The following is a 25,638-nucleotide window of genomic DNA, read 5'->3' as shown; positions in this document are numbered from 1 at the left end:
ACACTATTAAGGGTAATAGGAACCCCAAAGAAAGAGCACTCAGATCATGCCAGGGAGGTGAACAATGGGCTCACTGGGAGGTGACCTGCCGCTGAGATGTGAGGATAGCACTTATGAGACACGGAGGAGAAGGGCTTTCTGAACACAGACAACCATGGTAGAGCAAAGGATGCTTCGAATACAGGCTAACAAGAAAATCCCTGCAGTCACTCTGCTCAGTAAAACTTTACCAAGGACAAAAGTGCAGCCGCTCATTTCACACTGGCTTTCACATCTTTGAAAAGATGTTAGGACATTGGTTTTGTAAATAAATATACAGCAAACACTTTGTATTTTCAGTTTTAATCAAAATACATCCACAATTGTCTTAAATTCTGCCAGTGCTGGGACTGTGGCCCTCCCTCCTTCCATGATGCTCTCACTGGGATCAGAAATTACTTCAATGGCACCAGCGAAGTGGGGCAGGTCGAGGGAAGCCACTGGCTACTCCACTGACAGACAAAACCACAGGGAGGAGAGAGAGTAAAAGAGAAGGGATTAAAAGAAGCAGAACAGGAGAAAGACAAATAGGGAGGAAGACAGGCCAAGAGAAAAGAGGCAGCTTCATTTGAGAGCTGGGGAAAGGTCTCACCAACAATTGCCAAAGGTTACTACCCCGGCACAGGACCTAAATCTACCATGGTGTGGCTCACTCATAGTCTTTAGGGGTCCTCAAGTTTGAGACAAGGGGTGGGAGCTAGGAGCTGGCCAGAGGAAGATGCCTGCTGCTGCCCCAAGGGGCCTCCCATCTGAAAGCTTCCCAGGTATCTTACAAATATCTTAGACCTAAAAAAACAAAAATAAAAACAAAAACAAAATAAAACAAAACAACAAAAAAAAAGGAAGTGGCTTCAAATAAAAAAAAGTGTAGAACTGAAATTAAGTGTTTAATTGAATGTCTACAAGATGTAATACTATGTCAACTCCATTAATTGTTCAATTTAGTATTCATCAAAAAAGTCATTATATTAGAAAATCATTTAATACTTCTCATCCCATGAGAATTCTTGAATATGGATGTAATTTCTAAAAATCCCCCATTGTAAATAATTTTAAAACCAAAATTAGAAAATAATTTTAAATTTAATAACAAAAAAAGAGAGAGATAAATTTGCAGGGGTCTATGGAGGTATTTCAGGTGCTATCATATACTTGGGATGTTTCAGAAGATCTGGGCTGTGTCTTCATGGGTAAGAGGGCCCAGGGCCTACAAAATCCTCAGAAGAGCTCTTAACTATCTACAGGGTCCCTCTTGATCCTCTTCTGGGACTTCCTACCAGTATCTTTCACCAAGACAACAACAACTCTCTGGAACCACTTTTGAATGATTCCGAATATCCTCTAGTAATAAATAATGCTCACTTGCAGCTGTGTGTGATTAGACTGCCAGCGTAGGCTCAGATTCTCGGAATGTTTTCTGGACTTCCCAATAAGTAACAGAATGCCTTTCCAAGATGTCACTTTTCCTGAGGGTAGGATTTACTTGAAGAGTAAATAACTTGATGAATGCCTATCACAGGGTTTAGCACATAGTTAGTGCTTAATAAATATTTATCTAATGGGCAAAATGTCCTTCTAGGACTCCACAATGCTTTAAAAATCTCCACCTCCAACGCAGCATATGTCTACTGCACTGTGATTCTGGGTGTGTTTTTCTTCTTTGGGCATGAGTGTCTCCTCTGCTTAGCTGTACACTCCAAGTGGATAGGGACTATACTTTGTTCACACCTGGAGAGCAAGCACCTAACACAGTGCATCCTAGGTGCTCAGAAAGTAGCTGTTGAGTGAATGAGAAGTTAAAGGGTAGAGAGATAATAAATTTAAAAGATAGAGCTAGGTTCTCTCCTAATGGGTCATCTCGTGCTAATTCCAGTTCCAATAATTCCACCTGCCAGTTTTTGAATGGTTAGTGCGCCCCTGCATGCCACACGCTTTTCAGCGCACGTGTACGAAGGCAGTGGTAAGATAAGGAGGAGACAGAGAGTCAGGAAGCAAGTCACCGCGGTCACATACCTAGAAGCAGTGAAGACAGCATTCGAACTGGTAACACTGACATCCGCATGAAAAACAAGCTCTCTTTTTCTCTATTCTATACTATCGCTTGCACTTTCCAGAAGACTCAAGATCTCATGGACACAAAGTGGGTCAGAATTCCTGCCCTGAAGAAACATACTCAGATGGAACAGCTCCCCACATTGATTGTCCTGATTTCCCAGGCCCAGATTCTGACCACACCCTTCAGGAGGGGGTCACCGCCCACTAACCGTGCAGCGAGCAAGGACGGGAGTGGAGAAGAAGGCAAGAAACGAGAGTCCGCAGCAACCTTCCAGTGTGTGGCCACCCGCTGGAGGGGTGGCCACACACTGTGAGGGAGAGGGCGCTGGCTCGGGACCAGGAAGCGGGGGCTCAGGGCTCCACCTCAACGTGGCGTGTGACCTCAGTCAAGCTCCCTACCTTCCCTGGATCAGCACGGCCTCCTCTGCGCTACTGTCTTCTCTGTCTACAGGCCCAATCTCACCTCCACTTTTTTTTGCATCCCAGGGGATGTGGCTCTTCTCAACCTGGCTGTCATGTCATGTCGTACCGCAGAGGATGAATTACCTCAGGAACTGCAGGCTTAACCAGTGTAACTGCCAAAACGGCTGTTATGCTTCCAGCCATCGGAAAGCCCAGCTAACGGCTTGCCTCAGTTAATAGCGAGCAGGTTGGGTTCCTTCGCAGGTTAATTACACATTGAGTGGAGAGCGCTTCCTTTCATCAGTTCTAAATTTGCTCCCTTTTAATTTTGTCAAGTGCGGCCTCTTTCTCCTCTTAGGGGAAAGGGCAAGAGGAGCCTGCAATTGGCTTGCTGCCCCCATTCATTACACTTGCCACCTCAGGAAGTGCTCACCCCTTTCCTCTGCTCCTTTCAGAAGGAAATGTGTCATCTTTTTTGGTGTGAAGTTGCCCCGTCCCCCATATCCATCTGTTCTGCCCTTCCGGGACCTTTTCTATTTCTGCTGTGTCCTATCCGAGATGAGGTGAGCCGCAAAGTGAAGCTGGTAGTCAAGGTGAGGAGAGAGTGCAAATTTACCGGATGGAATAACAATTCTTTCCCAGTTGTGCTCTGGTTCTTTCTTAATGCCGACTAATGCCTCACTCACCTTTTGACTTACTCTTTCCCTTTAGAAAAGAAATCCAATAGCGTATTCAAGATAACTAGTAGATCCTTTTTTACCCAAAAGGGTGCCAGTAATTTAAGACTCAAACTCAGAAGTTTAAATTTCTCTCTCCAGCAGTACCTGGGACCTTTGCTACTTTGTTCTTTGTCAATACATATAGTCATCTTGCCAAGGAAGAGAAAAGTTTGTTCCTTGAAGTAAAACACATTCTACTCTCAGGCCCAGGGATCCCAGGCCCAGAAGGCATCTGTGCAATTGGCACAGATTCCCTCGATCTGGATCTGGATGTGGCATTCAAGGCCATCTAGCAGCACCCCCCCCCATTACAGGTATCAAGCCCAAAAAGTTTAGTGGGTTGTCCCAAGTGTGCCATTCTCCATCTGACTACTTGATATTTCTTGAGCACTCACTATAAGCGGACACCATCATAGGAACTGAAAACACAGAGATGAATAAAACAGATCTAATCATAACAGCTACCAGTTTCTGAGAACTTGCCAGGCATTCTATAAATCACTTCATATGGTATCACATGTCATCCTATGCACAGCCATGAGGAGAACATGGCTATTCTCATGCTCATTTTTCATGTCAAGACACCAAGGCTTAGAAAGGTTACAAGCTTTGTCCAAGGTCCCACAGCCAGAAAGTTGTGAAGCCAAGAGTCAAACCAAGAAGATGTGACATCAGATCGTTGCCCTGCCTTGGCAGGCTCGGCCTGCTATCCAGGAGCCTGCCGCGGCCTTCCTTTAAAGCTGGGCTGGGACTTTTCCTCTCACTGCGGGATACCGATTATTTTTTCCAGCTCTCATCGCTCCACCATGTCTCAACCCATCAAGGGCTTTTTGGCTATACCTAAGTCCCATATTAATATCCAAGCCCTGGATTATACCCAAGCAGAGGTCTTCAGGCTTCACAAATGACACCAATAGTTCCAAGGTTCAGGACTTCACTCCACCCTAGCCTGACTCACAATGCTATTCCCAAAGCAGATGCTAGAACCCAGAGCAGGGAGCATCGGGACATTCCTGAAGGAGGGTGCTTACCAGCCCTGCTCCTGGAAGGAGCTTCTGCTGGGCTGCTTGAGGCACATGGGAGAGGAGCGACAGTCATACGTGTATGCGTATGTCTGGGTTCTGGATGATGGTGATGAGAATGGGTAACATCCAGTGAGCGGCCACTATAGGTCTGGCACGGTGCCAAGTACTTCCCCCACATTACCTCATTTAAGACCCACAGCTGCCCTATGGAGTAAGTACTATTACTTTCTTTAATAGAAAAGGCTGAGACACAGAAAGGTTAATTAACTTGCCCAAGATTGCGCAGCCGGGTAGGATTCAAATCTGAGCTGTCTGATTCCAACAGAGGAATTTAGAGGGAAAGTCTTAGTGACGCTTGAAGAAAAAGAAACTCATAGATAACCATGGAGGTCAGTGGCCCATCAACACAGGCTCTTGGCTCTCCTACCAGAACCAGCATACGGATTTTCTCTCCTGAGCTCAGGCCAGCCATGTGACTGGAATCCAGGAGCAGAAAGAGAAGCCTCTGCCCTTCCCCAGTAGCTTATTTCTGCTTAAAGCTGTGGCTGTTTATTACTGACGTCTCCTGATCTAATGGGAGTTGAAATTTCCATTAATTAAGAATATAAATAAATAAATGGGTAGGAAAGAAAGCGAGATAGTGGCGTGGTGCCCAGAAGGCTCTGCTGAAAGCAGCCAGTTCACGCTTCATTAGCATCTTTGCTTCCTCTCCAAACCTGTTAGCGCAGCCTTTCTCCGAGACACACTCCAGGAGCTCCAGTTTGGAGGGAATGCTTGGGTTTCAGCCTTTGCAGCTCCTGTGCGTTTCTCATTGGCCTTTCATGGTCTTTAAAGATCAGCCTGCCCCAATCCCAGGGTACCTCCTCTGCTCAGTTTCCCTCTTTCCCACAGTGCCTTCAACATGAAAGCGATTTCTACAGGTCCCCCCATGGGGTCCTCAATGTAGTCACAATGGAATGTTGTGACGGCGACTAGCTGGTTATTAACGTTTTCTTGGTCAACGTTTCCCCTCAGCTAGGTCTTTATGCTTCTCGGGTTAAATCTCTTCTCACCAGTTTGGGGGGAAACAGCATTGCTAGAAGTGAGTATTTTATCATCAGGCTGCTGCTGATAAAACCAGAAGCAAGAGGGAGAATTGAAGAAGGTGGGACAATGTGGGAAGTCCATTCCACCAGCGAACATGTCCAGCTCAGCTGATTACCTGGGCTTTTGGTCCGAAAGAGGTTGGAGCAAGTTCTCTGCCCTCCTCGTGCAGCCACTGCAGGAAGAAGACACAATAAGACAGCAGACAGCACTTAACAAGGACAAAACCATGTGCTGTAGACTTCATACAATGGAGTTCAGGAGAGACAATGGGAGTGGCAGAGGTAGGAAGAAGATCCAGAATGTCTACGTGGCAGAAGCATGGAGGAAGGACCTAGGCTATGACTTGCTTCACAGCTGCCTTGCCAGCATGAGTGCACTGCCATCCTTTGCTACAGCATAAATGGAGATCCTGGAGAGAAGGGTACCATCAGCACCTCCCAACAAGTTGTCCCATGGTGTTGCTACTCCCATTGAGGGCTGTGCCATCCTGGAAGCTGGGGCTCACGCTCAGCCAAGAAAGCATTCTGCTTCTTCAGGAAAAATAGGATTAGCAGCTAAAATGGGGGAGTGGAGCTGGAATCAATGGAGAATTGTTTCCAAGGCAGAGTCAGAAAACTCGGTCACATGCCAAACAATGCAAGAGTACCGCTGTCTTACCCCATCCACAAAAATTAACTCAAAATGAAAAGGCAGCCTACTGAATGGGAGAAAATATTTGTAAATCATATATCTGATGAAGAGCTCATATCAAAATTATATAAAGAACTCACAGAACTCAATAGCAAACAATCTGACTAGAAAAGGGGGCAGAGGATCTGAAGAGAGATTTTTCCAAAGAAGACATACGTATGGGCCAGCACGTAGAGGAGAAGATGCTCAACATCACTCATCCTCAGGGAAATGCAAATAAAACCACCATGAGACATTATTTCACACCCATTAGAATGGTCACTACCAAAAAGACAACAATAATAATTTTTGGTGAAGATGTGAAGAAAAGTGAACACTTGTACACTATTGGTTGGAATGTAAATTGGTCCAGTCACTACTGGGAAATAGTATGGAGGTTTCTCAAAAAACTAGAAATAAACTTGATCTCAGGGTCCTGGCATCCAGCCCCAGATCGGACTCCCTCTTTGGCAGGGAGTCTGCTTCTACCTCTGCCCCTCTCTACTGCTCATGTGCTATCTTAAATAAATAATTTTTTTTTTTTAACTACCATATGATCCAGCAATTCCACTTCTGGGCATTTACCTAAAGAAAAAAAAATTCAAAACAATATATGCACTCCCATGTTCACTGGAGCATGATTTACAATAGCCAAAATATGAAACTAACTTAAGTGTCTACCACAGATGAACACATAAAGAAAACATTTTCATATGAAAATATGAAACTAACTTAAGTGTCTACCACAGATGAACACATAAAGAAAACAGGGCATATATACACAATGGAATTCAGCCATAAAAAATAATGAAATCTTGCCATTTACAACAACGTGGATGGACCTCGAGGGCACAATGCAAAGTGAAGTAAGTCATAGAGAGGCAAATATCATACAATCTCATCTATATACGGAATCTTAAAAAAAAAAAAAAAAAAAAACCACAAGCTCATAGACACAAACAACAGACTAGTGTTTGCCCAAGGGTGGGGAGTGGGAGAAATGAGTGAAGTGGGTCAACAGGTACAAATTTCCAGTTATAAAATAAATAAGTCATGGGATGTAACACAAAGCATGACAACTGTAGTTAATAATGCCGTAATGCACACTTGAAAGTTGCTAAGAGATTATGTCCTACAAGTTCTCATCATGTGAGGGATGGAGCACAGATCTGAGAGTGACTTACCCACAGCCCTGCCTTGGTAACAAGAAGGAGAGAACAGTGAACCCAAAGCGTTCAGGGGGCGCCTTGCCTGTATGTCTTGTCCCCAAGACCATTCGTAGCCAGCTTCAGATCCCACTCTTCATGGACAAAAACTATTAAAAGAGGAGGAAACAATTCAGGTGATACAAACAAACTTTAACACTTGCCGAAGTGAAGTCTCCTTTAAGAGAACTGCAAAATCGGGGGTGGAAGGAAAAGAAGCTTTTATGGGATCAAAAATTTAAAAGGAAGAGAAAAATAGGCATATAAAAAAAAAAAAATACTCGACTGGCTGGGGCCACACAGTCGACCTTGTTTGGGATGAGAAGCCCCAGAGTTGGCTTGGCATTTGGGGACTGACTGCTGGATACACAGCCTTTCCAGTCACGCAGAACATTTATAGGAACAAGAAAGTTACGAAATTCCTATCTGCTGAGACGGCACCCTGGGCAGGAGCGGCTCCATCTTGGAACAGAAATGTATTTCAGTAGACCCCAACCCTGCTCTTATCCCTGCCTTCCATACTTTGCTTAGCTTCCTTACTTTTTTTCCTAAAAGGAAAGGTTAAGGCAGCAGCTGCTGGTCCACTGGACCTGTCTCTGGCTTCTCCAGAGTTTGGACGGCACCGACCCAGGGACACCCCTTCTTCCCGCCTCCCACCAGCCTCCAACCTCTTCCCCAGGCGCAGCCTCCAGAACCCCCTTCTCCACCATTCTCTGCCCCCCGCGAGCAGCCAGCAGAGCATCTTCAGCTTCCGCCTCGTCGCCATGGACCACGAGCTCCCGGGTTCACCGGAAGGGCCCCACCGCCCGCTCCCCAGCACCTGCGGGCCTCGCACCCACCTGTCTCAGGGCTTCCACTCCGCAGCGACGAGGTGGCTCCCGAGGGCGTGGGTCACACCCTGCAGGCCAGGGCAAGTGCGGCCCCGGGGCAGGACTGAACCAGACCCTCTGGACCTGCAGGCCCCGAGCCGCCGACTTCCGGAAGGCCACTTCCGGCACGAGCAGGTGCTGCTCATCAGGAAGATGCCCCGCACCTGACCCCTCTTCCGCCTGCGTGGGCGGATTTCTCCTCCAGAGGCCCCCTTCCAGCACTGCTAGGAGCCCCAGAGCCCAGCAGCCTCGGGGCGGGGGAGGGGAGTCTCTTTCCGGAGCCAGGGCTTCTGCCTGAGCCTCTCCCTGTCCCCGCTGGGCAGCTGTGTGACCACCCTGCACCCTCTCCCACGCGGTGGGCCAAATGGAAACAAACAAGCTTTTTGCACGAATTAAAAAAAAAAAAAAAAAAAAGTAACAGATTTCCCACAGTTGGCCTGCTTCATAGGTTAGCCTCATCAAAAGAGGTTCACAGTGTAATTATTATATAAATATTGTCCTATTTTCGATTCTTGGAGGTTAGGGTTAAACTTCAGAGTCATTAACTTAGTAATTTGGGGGATGTTGGGTGTGAATAAGGACAGGGACACATTTTAGGGCATTAGAAAGAGCTCATCCAGCATTTCTAGCTTTCTTCCAAATTAAAGTGCAAATCATGTCCTGTTTCATTTCTACTGCCTCTCAGTCCCTGCCTAGTCCTCTCAGAGTTTCCAGAGAATAAGCTCACCCACCTTGATTGTTTAAATGAGAAAGGAACTGCTATTCTTAGCCAGGGAGATTCACTTGTGTTGCTCTAACAACCTGCCTTTCTATCCTTTCCCCTGAGAGCGGGTGTCTTTCTCTAATGCAGGGGTTCTCAGCCCAGTTACAATTAGAATCACCTGGGGGTGCTCTTGAAAAACATACCAATACCTAGGCGCCACCCCCAGTGATTCTGACTTAATTGCTCTGCAGAATGTTTCTAATATTCAGCCAGGTTGAGGATAATTGCTGTAACTGTATGAAATAAATTTATCATCCATTTTCCTACCCTCATCAAACAATGGGCTTTCCCCTCCTCTGTTAGGGTGAGAGCCTGATTCTACTTATGATTTGCGTAGCTTTGGATGGATTGAGATTTTTTACATTAGTTTTTGGGAAGGTTCTTAGTGAATTAGAGAATTAAGATCTTTGTCTTTTGGAGAACCATGAGGATATTACATGAACAAACTCACCCCTCCTTTGGCCAAAATGAAAGAGGACAAAAATATTTTTTTTTTGACAAAAATATTTTTAAAATAAGACTCTATGGGGGCACCTGGGTGGCTCAGTGGGCTAAGCCTCAGCCTTCAGCTCGGGTCATGATCTCAGGGCCCTGGGATTGAGTCCCACATTGGGCTCTCTGCTCTGCAGGGAGCCTGCTTCCTCCTCTCTCTCTCTGCTTGCCTCTCTGCCCACTTGTAATCTTTCTCTGTCAAATAAATAAAAAATCTTTAAAATAAAAAAAAAAAAGACTCTATTATGGGCGTTAAGTAGGCACGTGATGTGATGAGCACTGGGTATTACACACAACTGATAAATTGTGGAACGTTACATCTGATACTAATGATGTACTGTATGTTGGTTAATTGAATTTAAAGAATAATAATAATAAAGACTCCGTGAGACTTCTAATTCAGTATAACACTTTGACAGATACCAGGATCACTTAGTCCTGTATTTCTCAACTACAGGATGCCTCCAAATCACCTGTGCCTTACTCAATGCCCCTATTTTATTCCAAATACCAGGCCCCACGCACAGAAATTCTGATTCAGGACATATGAAGTAGGGACCAGGAATCTGAAGCTAAAACTAGTTCCCCAGAATATTCTGATATATCACTAATTTAGGGAAGCACTTATTTTGACAATTTGTCTCTTGCATCAATTGATGTGAAGGCTTTAGTTTCTACTATTGTATCCTTCAACCATCCACTTTCAAAATGGTGTCCAAACTTTGAACTGTTGATGCCTCATCCCTAGCATCCCTCTTAGTGGTATATGTAGCATGTCCTGTTTACAGTTAGAGAAAATTTGTGTTCAAGATTCTGATAATTTAGGGCTAGGGGTGTGGTTGAATTAGGATCACAGAACTCCCTTGGGAAATAACACCAGACAGGTATACTGCAGTGAAAACACACTTGAATCTGGAATAAAGTGGAAGGAGAAAAAACATTTGAATAAGAACTTAGCCTTCTCCCTATTCAAAGACCATGAAAGAGTCCTTTCCTGGGTGTTGATAAGGGTCTATCCCTTCTGCCAACCCTGTGCATACTCTTCAATGCAAAGGAAATGAAATAGGAGACTTAGAAGAGAAACTAGAAAAACGCTAATATAGAAGACAGTATGGGAAAAGATCCTGTAAGTAACAGTATTGGGAAGCCTCTAAGTAGAGTTTGACAATGGGGGAGAAAAAACTCAGAGAGGGAGAAAACTGGATATGCCACATACTTCAAGCGCAGACACTCTGACTCCAAGTCTTCAGGACGTCCACGGATCACTCCCATCTCTGGACACACAAAACCTGTTGTGGCACCATTTTTCCACAGGGCAGTATCCACCATACTGATGTGAAATGGGGCTCCAGCTTTTCCACCATACTTCTTTATCAAATTACAACATCGCTATATTGCTTCCTGCCTGCAGGAATCTTGGAAAAGTGGAGGGGAGCCAGCCTGCAGGTGGAGTTACACAAATACAAGTTGAAGTTGAGACCCAGGGAGGCAGTGCTTTGGGCACAAGTTATCAAATCTCTTTGACTTTCTCTTTTTTAAAAAGAATCATTGAGTACTTATTAGGTATCCTGCATTTACCCACACATGATCTCATTTAATCTTCAGTAGGGCTCTAAGAAGCAGGACTACCATTTACATTTTACAGAGAAGGAAACTGAAGCTTTAGGAAGTGGCATGAAGCATGACTGATTCAAAGAAGTAGAGCCAAGTTCAAACCCAGATCTTCCATTACCAAGAACGGTGTTCTTTCCACTGTCCCCAGCTGCTCCAGGTTTTGGCCCAATAGAACTAGAATGTCTTTTTTTTTTTCCTATTAACTGCTACATTTGGAATATGAAAAAGCTGTTCATGTTAGGGGTATCAGTAAAATTAAGGAGACAAATGCATCAGAGGGAAACACTTTGTTACTTTCTGATTCTTTCCCTAAATTTTCCTCACTCTGTTGATTTCCTCACAATTTCCCCCAGTTCTCCAGGATTCTTCTCATCCAGCTATGTTCAGGGTCATCTGTAAATGATAGAATAGTTATTATAACCATCATTTATTTATTTTATTTTTAGCCATCATTTATTTTTAGTGAGTGCTCACCATGTCAAGAAAGTAAACTAAGAACTTCATAGACATTATCTCACTTAATCCATACAATAAACTCTTGTGACCAATTCATTTAGTATCTCCATTTTATACATGACATAACTAAAGCGTAGAACTCATGTAATTTACCCAAGATTTCATAGCCATTGAGTGGTTACTCAAGAGATTCAGACTCATGCCAGACTACAGAGTTCACATGACTAAACCAACCTAGATGAGCCAAGAGAACCATGAAGCTCTCAGGCCAGATCATTCAGAAGAAATGTAAAGCCCACACCAGAATTTCACAAATGGAACGAGCATGATATTAAAATATTAAGCAATAATTTGAACCCTAAAGTTAATAGGGAACTACAAAAGACTCCAAAAAGCCAAAGCAATCTTGAGAAAGAAGAACAAAGCTAGAGACATCATGTTTCCTGCTTTCAAACTGTATTATAAAGCATAATAATAAAAACAATATGATATTGGCATAAAAACAAACACATAGATTAATGAAACAGAATAAAGAGCCCAGAAATAAACCCATGCACATATGGTCAATTGATTTATGACAAAGGAAGCAAGAATATACAATAGGAAGAGGATAATGCCGTCAATAAGTGGTGTTGGGAAAATTGGGCAGACATGCAAAAGAGTGAAACTGGACCTCATATCATACACAAAAAATAAATCGAAACAGATTAAAGACATGAGCATAAGACCTGAAACCATAAAATTCCTACAAGAAAATATAAGCACTAAGCTACATCAGTCTTGACAGTAATGATTTTCTGGATTTGACACCAAAAGTAAAGGCAACAAAAACAAAAATAACCAAGTGGGATTACATCAAACTAAAAAGCTTCTACACAGCAAAAAGAAACCTTTAACAAAGCAAAAGAAACACTCAACCTATGAGTGGAAGAAAATATTTGCAAATCATATATATGATGAGGGGTTAATATCCAATTTATATAAAGAACTCATACAACTCAATAGCAAATAAGTAATATGATTTTTAAAAAGAATAGAGGGGGGTGCCTGGGTAGCTCAGTGGGTTAAGCCTCTGCCTTTGGCTCAGGTCATGATCCCAGGGTAATGAGATCAAGCCCTGCATCAGGCTCTCTGCTCAGCGCTCAGCGGAGAGCCTGCCTCCCCCCACCCTTTCTGCCTGCCTCTCTGCCTACTTGTGATCTGTGTCAAATAAATAAATAAGATCTTTAAAAAAAAACAAAACAAAACAAAAAAAGAACTTTGTACAGCTTTAAAAAAAAAAAAAAAAAGGACAGAGGATCTGTAGAGACAGATTTCCAAAGAAAACCTACATACTGGTCAATAGGTACATGAGAAAATGTTCAACATCACTCATCATTGGGGAAATGCAAATCAAAACCACAAGAAGATATCACCATTAGAATGGCCATTATCAAAAAGACAAAAAACAACAATTTTTGGTAAAGATATGGAGAAAAAGGAACACTTGTGCACTGTTGGTTGGAATGTAAATTGGCACAACCACTCGTGGAAACAATTCCACTTCTGGGTATTTATGTGAAGAAAATGAAAACACCACTTTGAAAATATATGCACCCCCATTTTTCATTGCATTATTTATGTTAGCCAAAATACAGAAACAGCCTAAGTGTCCATCAATAGATAAATGGATGAAGAAATGTGATATATACATAAAATGAAATATTATTCAGCTATAAAAAAGAAAGAAATCCTGTCATTTATGACAACATAGATGACAAATACTGTATGATGTTACTTACATGTGGAAACTAAAAAAAAAAAAAGAAAGAAAAAGAATTCATAGAACAAACTTCTTGTTGCCAGAAGCAGTTGGTGGAGGGTAGGGGGGACAGAGAATTGGATGAGAGAATCAAAAGGCATAAACTTCCAATTATAAATAACTTCTGGAGATGTAGTGTGACATTGTGACTACAGCTAATAATACTGAACTATGTATTTGAAAATTTCTTTTTTTTTTAATATTTTATTTATTTATTTGACAGAGAGAGAGAGAGAGATATCACAAGTAGGCAGAGAGGTAGGCAGAGAGAGAGAGGGGGGAAGCAGGCTCCCCGTTGAGCAGAGAGCCTGATGCGGGACTCGATCCCAGGACCCTGAGATCATGACCTGAGCCAAAGGCAGAGGATTAACCCACTCAGCCACACAGGCACCCCTGTATTTGAAAATTTCTAAAAAAGTAAAACTTCTCATAACAAGAAAAAAGAATTTGTAACTTTGTGTGGTGACAGATATTAACTAGACTTGCTCTGGCAATAAAAATTAAATTAAAAAGCAGCTAACAAATATAGAGAATGGAACAAGAGATTTCTTTCTTTAAAAAAAAAGGGGGGGGGTTATTTTTTTATTTCAGAGAGAGAAAGTGCATGAGCCAGGGCCGGGGACAGAGGGAGAAAGAGAGAATCTCAAGCAGACTCCCTGCTAAGCACAGAGCCCAACACGGGGGCTGGATCTCATTACCCTGAGATCATGACCCAAGCCAAAATCAAGACCTGAATGCTTAACCGACTGAGCTACCAAGCACTCCTGGAATGAGAGATTTCTAATGCTGTTCCAGAAGAGATAAGAACTAAGAATTTTCCAAAATGAGTAATACAAGAATCACCAAGTCAAGACTGCCCTCTGACTGCTAAACAAGAAAAATAAAGATAAATCCATATCTGACACTAGTAAGCCTGACAACATCAGGGAGAAAAGAGAAAAATATTTCAAAGCTACCAGAAGAAAAGCCAGATTGCCTACAAAGGAATGACATTTGGAATGACAGAAGACTTTTCCAAGCAACAAAGAAGATAGATGACAATGGGGTTATGTCTTTGAAAAGTTGAGGAAAAAAATGTTAGCCTAGAATTACAGACCCAGTTAAGATACTGTTCAAGAGTGGGAACAAAACAAAAGCAAGTTTAGTCACAAAAAGGCAAAAAATATATTATCTAAATCTCCTTACTAAAAGATACACAAAAGGATGTACTTCAGCAAAAAGAGAAATGAATACAGAAGAGAATCATGGCAGCACAGGAAATTAAAAATGAGAACAGAAAACCATTTAAGCCAATAAATTTAATTAGCTACTAGCTAATTACAAATTATAAATTATAATTATAAATTATAATATAAAATATAAATTATAATTAATATAATATAAAATATAAAATATAAATTATAAATTATAATTATAAATTACATTTATAACATTTTTCTGTTTAAATAATAAAACAAAACAGGTAAAGTCACACTTTAAACAATAATGAGATGGGAATGTAAGAGTTGTACCCATTGGAAAAGAGCACTAGGTCCACATTGTGTTCAAAAAAAGGAAAAAATTAGTTAGCAACTTGAAATTATTTATAAATACTTATAATCAAAGTGTATTTTTTAAAGGGCAGGGAAAGCTACCAATTTAAAAAAGTAGTACCACAGTCTTTATCTTCCAAGCCAACAGAAGAAATGTAAGAGGTCTGTGGTGGAAATACAGAAAATTGATCAATCCACAGAAGGCAAGAAGGGAAAAAATAAAAGAAGGGGGAAAGATGATAAAAACACAAAACAAAAATATTAAAATAAGTCCAAATATACCACTATATGTGTATACAGATTAAATTTTCAACAAAACATCAAAGAAAACATATTGAAATTTATTTTAAATATATCTATTACTGCTTAAAAGGAACACACCTAAAGCAAAACACCCAGAAAATTTAAAATAAAGAGTATATCACTTAGCAGAACAAGTTATCAATATCTAGGTAAAGTCGAAGATGACCAAAAGTCTCACTTCTTGGTAATGTATCACAGACCAGTGTTTTCCAAACTGCATTCTGTGACCCATTCTCCATCACAGAATCAATTTTGTAAGACACGCATATGCATGTGTGCACATGTCCAAGCACACACATGCATATGCGCACATACACAGAGTAGGAAAAGGAATAATAAATTAGAAAGGATAGGCTATGACAAAAGGATAGATATCCATGTATATATCACAATGCTTCATTGATATAAGGATGTATTGTTTTCATAAAACTTTTACTTGTAGTGTGTGTGTATGATTATGCAAATACGTATGTTACCACATTGCAACATAAAATGCAACATAAAACACTTCCTTTTTTAAGTTTGAGAAACCCTAGCCTAGAGAAATTCTTGCAAGTGTATACAAGAAAACATATATAGGGAAGTTTACTGTGGTATTGTTTGTAATCAGGAAAAACTGAAAATATCTTGAAAGTTCAACAGGCGAATGGACATATTGAGGCAAATATGTGTACAAGAAAGAAAATAAACTAAACCTGATTATGTCAACATGGAAAAATCTCAAAAATAAAATACTGCATAAATAAAGGAAGTTGCAGACATATATATACTATATGCTAAAATTTATACAAAGCTTGGGAGCAAGCAATACCTTGCACTGCTAGGAATGCATGCATGTGGTATGTAGAATAATGGTATAAAAACCGGTAAGGGCAGAGGAGTCAAGATGGCGGAGAAGTAGCAGGCTGAGACTATTTCAGCTAGCCGGAGATCAGCTAGATAGCTTATCTAAAGATTGAAAACACTTGAAAATCCATCGGCAGATCGAAGAGAAGAAGAACAGCAATTCTGGAAACAGAAAAACAACCACTTTCTGAAAGGCAGGACCGGCGGAGAAGTGAATCCAAAGCGACGGGAAGATAGACCCCGGGGGGAGGGGCCGGCTCCTGGCAAGCGGCGGAGCAACGGAGCACAAAATCAGGACTTTTAAAAGTCTGTTCCGCTGAGGGACATAGCTCCAGAGGCTAAACCGGGGCGAAGCCCACGCGGGGTCAGCGTGGCCTCAGGTCCCGCAGGGTCACAGAAGGAGCAGGGGTGTCTGAGTGTCGCAGACCTTGCGGGTATTGGAACGGGAAAGCCGGCTACAGAGACAGAGCCGACAGTAAGCTCACAGCTCGGTGTTACCTTGAACCGGTAGCAGGCTCGGTGAGCTCGGAGCGCGGCCAGAGGTCAGGCAGACGGGAGTAACTGGGCGCTGTTCTCTGAGGGCACACTGAGGAGTGGGGCCCTGGGCTCTCGGCTCCTCCAGGCCGGAGACCAGGAGGCCGCCATTTGTATTCCCGACCTCCGGAACTCTACGGAAAGCGCTCAGGGAACAAAAGCTCGTGAAAGCAAACCCGAGCGGATTACTCACCCCAGCCCCTGGTAAGGGCGGTACAATTCCGCCTGGGGCAAAGACACTTGAGAATCACTACAACAGGCCCCTCCCCCAGAAGATCAACAAGAAATCCAGCCGAGACCAAGTTCACCTACCAAGGAGTGCGGTTTCAATACCAAGGAGAGCAGCAGAATTCCAGAGGAGGAGAAAGCAAAGCACGGATCTCATGGCTTTTTCCCTGTGATTTTTTTTAGTCTTGCAGTTAATTTAATTTTTTTTTTCATTTTTTGGTTTTTTTCTCGCCTTCTGGTAAATTTTTTTTTTAACTTTTACCTTTTTCTTTTTTAACGTTTTTTAACTAGTTTATCCAATATATATATTTTTTCTTTTTTATATTTTTCTTATTTGTTTTCTTTTTTTAAATTCTTTTCTTTTCTTTTTTTTTCTTTTTTCTTTTTTTTTTCTTTCTTCCTTTTTGAACCTCTTTTTATCCCCTTTCTCCCCCCTCACGATTTGGGATCTCTTCTAATTTGGTTAAAGCATATTTTCCTGGGGTTGTTGCCACCTTTTTAGTATTTTCCTTGCTCCTTCATATACTCTTATCTGGACAAAATGACAAGACGGAAAAATTCAACACAAAAAAAAGAACAAGAGGCAGTACCGAAGGCTAGGGACCTAATCAATACAGACATTGGTAATATGTCAGATCTAGAGTTCAGAATGACAATTCTCAAGGTTCTAGCCGGGCTCGAAAAAGGCATGGAAGATATTAGAGAAACACTCTCGAGAGATATAAAAGCCCTTTCTGGAGAAATAAAAGAACTAAAATCTAACCAAGTTGAAATCAAAAAAGCTATTAATGAGGTGCAATCAAAAATGGAGGCTCTCACTGCTAGGATAAATGAGGCAGAAGAAAGAATTAGTGATATAGAAGACCAAATGAGAGAGAATAAGAAGCTGAGCAAAAGAGGGACAAACAGCTACTGGACCACGAGGGGAGATTTCGAGAGATAAGTGACACCATAAGACGAAACAACATTAGAATAATTGGGATTCCAGAAGAAGAAGAAAGAGAGAGGGGAGCAGAAGGTATACTGGAGAGAATTATTGGGGAGAATTTCCCCAATATGGCAAAGGGAACGAGCATCAAAATTCAGGAGGTTCAGAGAACGCCCCTCAAAATCAGTAAGAATAGGCCCACACCCCGTCACCTAATAGTAAAATTTACAAGTCACAGTGACAAAGAGAAAATCCTGAAAGCAGCCCAGGAAAAGAAGTCTGTAACATACAATGGTAAAAATATTAGATTGGCAGCTGACTTATCCACAGAGACCTGGCAGGCCAGAAAGAGCTGGCATGATATTCTCAGAGCACTAAATGAGAAAAACATGCAGCCCAGAGTACTATATCCAGCTAGGCTATCATTGAAAATAGAAGGAGAGATTAAAAGCTTCCAGGACAAACAACAACTGAAAGAATTTGCAAACACCAAACCAGCTCTACAGGAAATATTGAAAGGGGTCCTCTAAGCAAAGAGGGAGCCTACAAGTGGTAGATCAGAAAGGAACAGAGACCATATACAGTAACAGTCACCTTACAGGCAATACAATGGTACTAAATTCATATCTCTCAATAGTTACCTTGAATGTTAATGGGCTAAATGCCCCTGTCAAAAGACACAGGGTATCAGAATGGATAAAAAAACAAAACCCATCTATATGTTGCCTCCAAGAAACATATTTTAAGCCCGAAGACACCTCCAGATTTAAAGTGAGGGGGTGGAAAAGAATTTACCATGCTAATGGACATCAGAAGAAAGCAGGAGTGGCAATCCTTCTGTCATTTCAATTAGACTTTAAGCCAAAGACTATAATAAGAGATGAGGAAGGACACTATATCATACTCAAAGGGTCTGTCCAACAAGAAGATCTAACAATTTTAAATATCTATGCCCCCAACGTGGGAGCAGCCAACTATATAAACCAATTAATAACAAAATCAAAGAAACACATCAACAATAATACAATAATAGTAGGGGACTTTAACACTCCCCTCACTGAAATGGACAGATCATCCAAGCAAAAGATCAACAAGGAAATAAAGGCCTTAAATGACACACTGGACCAGATGGACATCACAGATATATTCAGAACATTTCATCCCAAAACAACAGAATACACATTCTTCTCTAGTGCACATGGAACATTCTCCAGAATAGATCACATCCTCGGTCCTAAATCAGGACTCAACCGGTATCAAAAGATTGGGATCATTCCCTGCATATTTTCAGACCACAATGCTCTAAAGCTAGAACTCAACCACAAGAGGAAGTTTGAAAAGAACCCAAATACATGGAGACTAAACAGCATCCTTCTAAAGAATGAATGGGTCAACCAGGAAATTAAAGAAGAATTGAAAAAAATCATGGAAACAAATGATAATGAAAATACAACGGTTCAAAATCTGTGGGACACAACAAAGGCAGTCCTGAGAGGAAAATATATAGCGGTACAAGCCTTTCTCAAGAAACAAGAAAGGTCTCAGGTACACAACCTAACCCTACACCTAAAGGAGCTGGACAAAGAACAAGAAAGAAACCCTAAGCCCAGCAGGAGAAGAGAAATCATAAAGATCAGAGCAGAAATCAATGAAATAGAAACCAAGAAAAAAATAGAACAAATCAATGAAACTAGGAGCTGGTTCTTTGAAAGAATTAATAAAATTGATAAACCCTTGGCCGACTTATCAAAAAGAAAAGAGAAAGGACCCAAATAAAAAAAATCATGAATGAAAGAGGAGAGATCACAACTAACACCAAAGAAATACAAACTATTATAAGAACATACTATGAGCAACTCTACGCCAATAAATTTGACAATCTGGAAGAAATGGATGCATTCCTAGAAACATATAAACTACCACAACTGAACCAGGAAGAAATAGAAAGCCTGAACAGACCCATAACCAGTAAGGAGATTGAAACAGTCATTAAAAATCTCCAAACAAACAAAAGCCCAGGGCCAGACGGCTTCCCGGGGGAATTCTACCAAACATTTAAAGAAGAACTAATTCCTATTCTCCTGAAACTGTTCCAAAAAATAGAAATGGAAGGAAAACTTCCAAACTCATTTTATGAGGCCAGCATCACCTTGATCCCAAAACCAGACAAGGATCCCATCAAAAAAGAGAGCTATAGACCAATATCCTTGATGAACACAGATGCGAAAATACTCAACAAAATACTAGCCAATAGGATTCAACAGTACATTAAAAGGATTATTCACCACGACCAAGTGGGATTTATTCCAGTGCTGCAAGGTTGGTTCAACATCCGCAAATCAGTCAATGTGATACAACACATCAATAAAAGAACAAGAACCATATGATACTCTCAATAGATGCTGAAAAAGCATTTGACAAAGTACAGCATCCCTTCCTGATCAAAACTCTTCAAAGTGTAGGGATAGAGGGCACATACCTCAATATCATCAAAGCCATCTATGAAAAACCCACCACAAATATCATTCTCAATGGAGAAAAACTGAAAGCTTTTCCACTAAGGTCAGGAACATGGCAGGGATGTCCATTATCACCACTGCTATTCAACATAGTACTAGAGGTCCTAGCCTCAGCAATCAGACAACAAAAGGAAATTAAAGGCATCCAAATCGGCAAAGAAGAAGTCAAATTATCACTCTTCACAGATGATATGATACTATATGTGGAAAACCCAAAAGACTCCACTCCAAAACTGCTAGAACTTGTACAGGAATTCAGTAAAGTGTCAGGATATAAAATCAATGCACAGAAATCAGTTGCATTTCTCTACACCAACAGCAAGACAGAAGAAAGAGAAATTAAGGAGTCAATCCCATTTACAATTGCACCCAAAACCATAAGATACCTAGGAATAAACCTAACCAAAGAGGCACAGAATCTATACTCAGAAAACTATAAAGTACTCATGAAAGAAATTGAGGAAGACACAAAGAAATGGAAAAATGTTCCATGCTCCTGGATTGGAAGAATAAATATTGTGAAAATGTCTATGCTACCTAAAGCAATCTACACATTTAATGCAATTCCTATCAAAGTACCACCCATCTTTTTCAAAGAAATGGAACAAATAATTCTAAAATTTATATGGAACCAGAAAAGACCTCGAATAGCCAAAGGGATATTGAAAAAGAAAGCCAACGTTGGTGGCATCACAATTCCGGACTTCAAACTCTATTACAAAGCTGTCATCATCAAGACAGCATGGTACTGGCACAAAAACAGACACATAGATCAATGTAACAGAATAGAAAGCCCAGAAATAGACCCTCAACTCTACTGTCAACTAATCTTCAACAAAGCAGGAAAGAATGTCCAATGGAAAAAAGACAGCCTCTTCAATAAATGGTGCTGGGAAAATTGGACAGCCACATGCAGAAAAATGAAATTGGACCATTTCCTTACACCACACACAAAAATAGACTCAAAATGGATGAAGGACCTCAATGTGCGAAAGGAATCCATCAAAATCCTTGAGGAGAACACAGGCAGCAACCTCTTTGACCTCAACCGCAGCAACATCTTCCTAGGAACAACGCAAAAGGCAAGGGAAGCAAGGGCAAAAATGAACTATTGGGATTTCATCAAGATCAAAAGCTTTTGCACAGCAAAGGAAACAGTTAACAAAATCAAAAGACAACTGACAGAATGGGAGAAGATATTTGCAAACGACATATCAGATAAAGAACTAGTGTCCAGAATCTATAAAGAACTTAGCAAAAGAACTTAGCAAAGAACAAATAATCCAATCAAGAAATGGGCAGAGGACATGAACAGACATTTCTGCAAAGAAGACATCCAGATGGCCAACAGACACATGAAAAAGTGCTCCATATCACTCGGCATCAGGGAAATACAAATCAAAACCACAATGAGATATCACCTCACACCAGTCAGAATGGCTAAAATAAACAAGTCAGGAAATGACAGATGCTGGCGAGGATGTGGAGAAAGGGGAACCCTCCTACACTGTTGGTGGGAATGCAAGCTGGTGCAGCCACTCTGGAAAACAGCATGGAGGTTCCTCAAAATGTTGAAAATAGAACTGCCCTATGACCCAGCAATTGCACTACTGGGTATTTACCCTAAAGATACAAACGTAGTGATCCAAAGGGGCACATGCACCCGAATGTTTATAGCAGCAATGTCCACAATAGCCAAACTATGGAAAGAACCTAGATGTCCATCAACAGATGAATGGATCAAGAAGATGTGGTATATATACACAATAGAATACTATGCAGCCATCAAAAGAAATGAAATCTTGCCATTTGCGACAACGTGGATGGAACTAGAGCGTATCATGCTTAGCGAAATAAGTCAAGCAGAGAAAGACAACTATCATATGATCTCCCTGATATGAGGAAGTGGTGATGCAACATGGGGGCTTAAGTGGGTGGGAGAAGAATCAATGAAACAAGATGGGATTGGGAGGGAGACAAACCATAAGTGACTCTTAATCTCACAAAACAAACTGAGGGTTGCTGGGGGGAGGGGGTTTGGGAGAAGGGGGTGGGATTATGGACATTGGGGAGGGTATGTGCTTTGGTGAGTGCTGTGAAGTGTGTAAACCTGGTGATTCACAGACCTGTACCCCTGGGGATAAAAATATATGTTTATAAAAAATAAAAAATTTTTAAAAAAAAACCGGTAAGGGCAGATAAATACCAAATTCAGGAGAGTAGTTAACTCTTGAGAATGAGGTGGGGGCAGGAAGTGGCGTAGGGAGGATTACATAAGAGGCTTCAACTATATCCATAATGCTAAGCAAAAAATGGAAGCAAATATAGGAGAAATGTTAAAATTTGATAAGGCTGGGAGGGTAGAGGAGTGTTAACAATTTACTTCTCATATTTTTCTCTATAATTGAAAAATTTTAGATCCAAAATTTACAAAGTTTATAAAATCTGTGATTTTAGTCTCTGAGCTAATCCCAGGGTCTGACATGAGCTTCCACCCTCCCAAACTTCACATTTGGCTCATTGATATTCCAAATATTGACCCACTATCTTACTCCTAAGCATGCAGACGTGTTTAGTTTCCCCATGATCACATGAAGTAAAGGAAACTTCTCTACACTGAGTGCGAACCTCACGCATTTATTTTGACCTGCAACAGGAGCAGAGTTAGAACTCAGCTCTGTGTATAAAGAAGAGGCTGCCACCTTAACCTTGTGTGCAACACAGGTCCCATTGTGCTTCTGATGAGCGAAAGATGACTGTATCACTTTACTCCACCTAATGAACATTTCAATCTTCTAATAAACACCCTAATAAAGAAAAATTGAGACTTAACTCACTTTTATTATCCCAACTGACATGTCGCAAGGTCTTAATTGGGCTGAAAACAGCTTCCAATAATAATACCCTCCTTAATTGATTCATTAAAGGGGCCCCTACTGAGACAGAAGTGCTAGTTCCAGGAAAAGGAATGAAATAGAGCCCCAATTTCCCACTGAGTGGCTATGATCCCTCTGCCATCAACTCCCCGGGCTACTGAAGAGGATGTTAAGTGTCCAATGCCTGGAATCATTCTTCTAGTCCCAAAGTGGGCACACACTCACCACTCCCTTAGTGAGGTAACAAAAGAAAGCAATGGAATTTCATGGAATTCTTAGTATCAGATGAATTGGCACATTTTAAAAACCAGGTAATGGTAACTACACCCACCATGGTGAAAACTGAGTATAGAATTGTCAAATCACTATGCTGTACATCAAACTAATATAATGTTGTATGCCAACTGCAATATTAAAAAAAAATTTAATTGGGGTGCCTGGGTGGCTCAGTGGGTTAAGCCGCTGCCATCGGCTCAGGTCATGATCTCAGGGTCCTGGGATCGAGTCCCGCATCAGGCTCTCTGCTCGGCAGGGAGCCTGCTTCCCTCTCTCTCTCTCTCTCTGCCTGCCTCTCCATCTACTTGTGATCTCTGTCAAATAAATAAATTTAAAAAAAATTAATTAAAAAAATAGGCGAGGGGATGCATTAATAGCAAGAGATTAAAGCCTTTTACAAGACTGAACCAAAAATTACCATAGCCCAAAATGGCTAGGCAAGGAGAGGAGGGACAGAGTAGCAGAGAGAAAACATGAGAATTAAAAGAAAATTACCTGTTTGCAAGAAAAAGTGGTTTTGATCCTATTAACAGATAAGACAGTCCAGTCATTAAAGGCATGGGATTTGAGGTCAGGCAGACTTGGGGGTATGTCCTGTTCTTCCTTCCACTTACAAGCTCTGTCACCCTGGACAGGTTACCAAGCCCATCTACATCCCCATTTCCTCAACTGTAAAACAGGAATGATTAACTAAGAACCAACCCCAACAGCCAGAATAAGTCATAGCATAACATTCTTTTGCTCACAGTCTCCAATGTCTCCTCATTGCATTCTCACACTATCTGTGCCCTCCGTCACCTCTCCCACACCATCTTCTACTCCCCCCATTCACTTCCTAGTGCTCTGCCCTCCACCCACCCACCCACCCTCGTTCCTTGAAAGTACCCAGCAGACTCTCATTTCTGGCCTCTGCTAGAGGTGCCCTCCCCTTCAGCTCTCTGTACCGCTCACTCTTTCACTTATGTCAAGTCTTTGATCCAACATGACCATTCTATTTAAAATCGAAAACTGTCCCTCTGCTTATTCCAATATACCTTTCTCTGTTCTACTTTTTTTTTTTTTTTGCATAGCACTTATCACCTTCTAGCAAACCAAACTCATTTGTTATGTCTATTGTTTATTCTCTCCTGCTGTTTTGTTCACTGATGTATCCCAAATGCCTAAAATACTAAAGAGCATATAGCAGGTGCTTAATTTTTGTTACATGAAAACCTCATAAGATTGTTTTGATGACTAAATTAGATAATGCATGCAAAGCACTTAGCTCTATGTAGGCATAGAGAAGCATTCAGTAAATATTACCTCTTATTACCATAGTGGTTACTATTATTGTGATTATTCTTATTTCCCATTCAACGGGAGGGATATTATTAACAAATGGGGTCATGGTTCTTTCAGCCATTGGTTCCTGGAGATGGAAGTCCTAGATTAATTTAATTAAGTACAGTTTTCTAACACTATATGCCATCTTGTTATATATACATCACTGGCCAAGGATTAAAGGTGTCAGGTCACCTATAGACACCACCCCATCCTATCCACTCTGCCAGCACACATAGGGCTGAGGGTAGCTGCTAAGCCAAGAATGTATATCAAAGTACATCTAGGAACTCTTGTCCTTTTATGACTATACTGCATATAAATACCAACTTGACAGCAGGAGGGTAGAAAGGGTTTTATTTTACATTTAGCAAAGGGTAAGAAAGGAAACAGGGAAAGGGATTATCTCACTGGCTTGCTGAGCCCCCAGAATTTACGCTTCTGTCACACTCTCTGAGACATTTGTGCTTCTGCCCAAGAAAAGAAGAAAACAGTAACCATCTGCCTACCTCATAACCTCCTAGGCACTAATGAGATGCTTTATTCTTTGTCAAACACTTAGGAGCTTCCATGATAAAATGGTGTTCTGGGAAAATAATGAATGGAACGGACCCATTAGCTCAAAGTTCAACTGCATCTTCTGTTTCCTGAACATGAAGGAAGACAGGAGCAGCCTAGTCAATGAGCCGTTCAGCACTCAAGAGCCAAATCTCGCTCTCCAGTTCTGAACTGATAAACCATGTGATGAGTACACACCAGCCAAGATGCCAAATGCAAGTTTCTGTGTGTTTTCTTTCCCATAATGCCCAGCTCCCTAGGCATGCTGCAGATGGCACCTGCAAAGGAAACACAGTTGGTGCACGCTAGCGTGCTGATGGAGCCATCGGCTTGGCCATCTATGCAGACACCGGGGGGTAGGGACAGGGCAGCAGTTCAACAGCACAAACACCTGAACACACTGTATTCAATTCTGAATCCGTCAATTAGCATCTGTATGACTTCCCGCCAGTTACTTTATCCTTTGGAACCTCAGTTTCCCCATCTGTAAAATGTGATGTCAGCAAACTCATAAAGTTTGTAA

At 41.4% G+C, this 25,638-nt stretch overlaps 2 long non-coding RNA genes across 3 annotated transcripts in view; both read right to left on the bottom strand.

Moving 5' to 3' along the window:
• Positions 1-1,149: 1,149 nt before the first annotated feature.
• On the bottom strand, positions 1,150-11,291 carry LOC116576431. Its single transcript, XR_004280154.1, has 3 exons — positions 10,541-11,291; positions 7,180-7,310; positions 1,150-5,498 (listed from the first exon to the last, which is right to left on the bottom strand). It is a non-coding gene; the product is annotated as an uncharacterized LOC116576431 (long non-coding RNA).
• LOC116576432 overlaps positions 11,289-25,638 on the bottom strand; it is a 39,421-nt gene continuing 25,071 nt past the window's right edge. For both annotated transcript variants that reach the window (XR_004280156.1, XR_004280155.1), the window contains exon 3: positions 11,289-11,331. This is a non-coding gene — a long non-coding RNA (uncharacterized LOC116576432). The remainder of the gene's footprint in view (positions 11,332-25,638) is intronic.

Source organism: Mustela erminea, chromosome 17 (genome assembly GCF_009829155.1).
Source record: "Mustela erminea isolate mMusErm1 chromosome 17, mMusErm1.Pri, whole genome shotgun sequence".
Lineage (NCBI taxonomy): Eukaryota > Metazoa > Chordata > Mammalia > Carnivora > Mustelidae > Mustela > Mustela erminea.
Note: the sequence above shows the minus strand (reverse complement) of the source record. Positions and strands in the feature narration are given on the sequence as shown.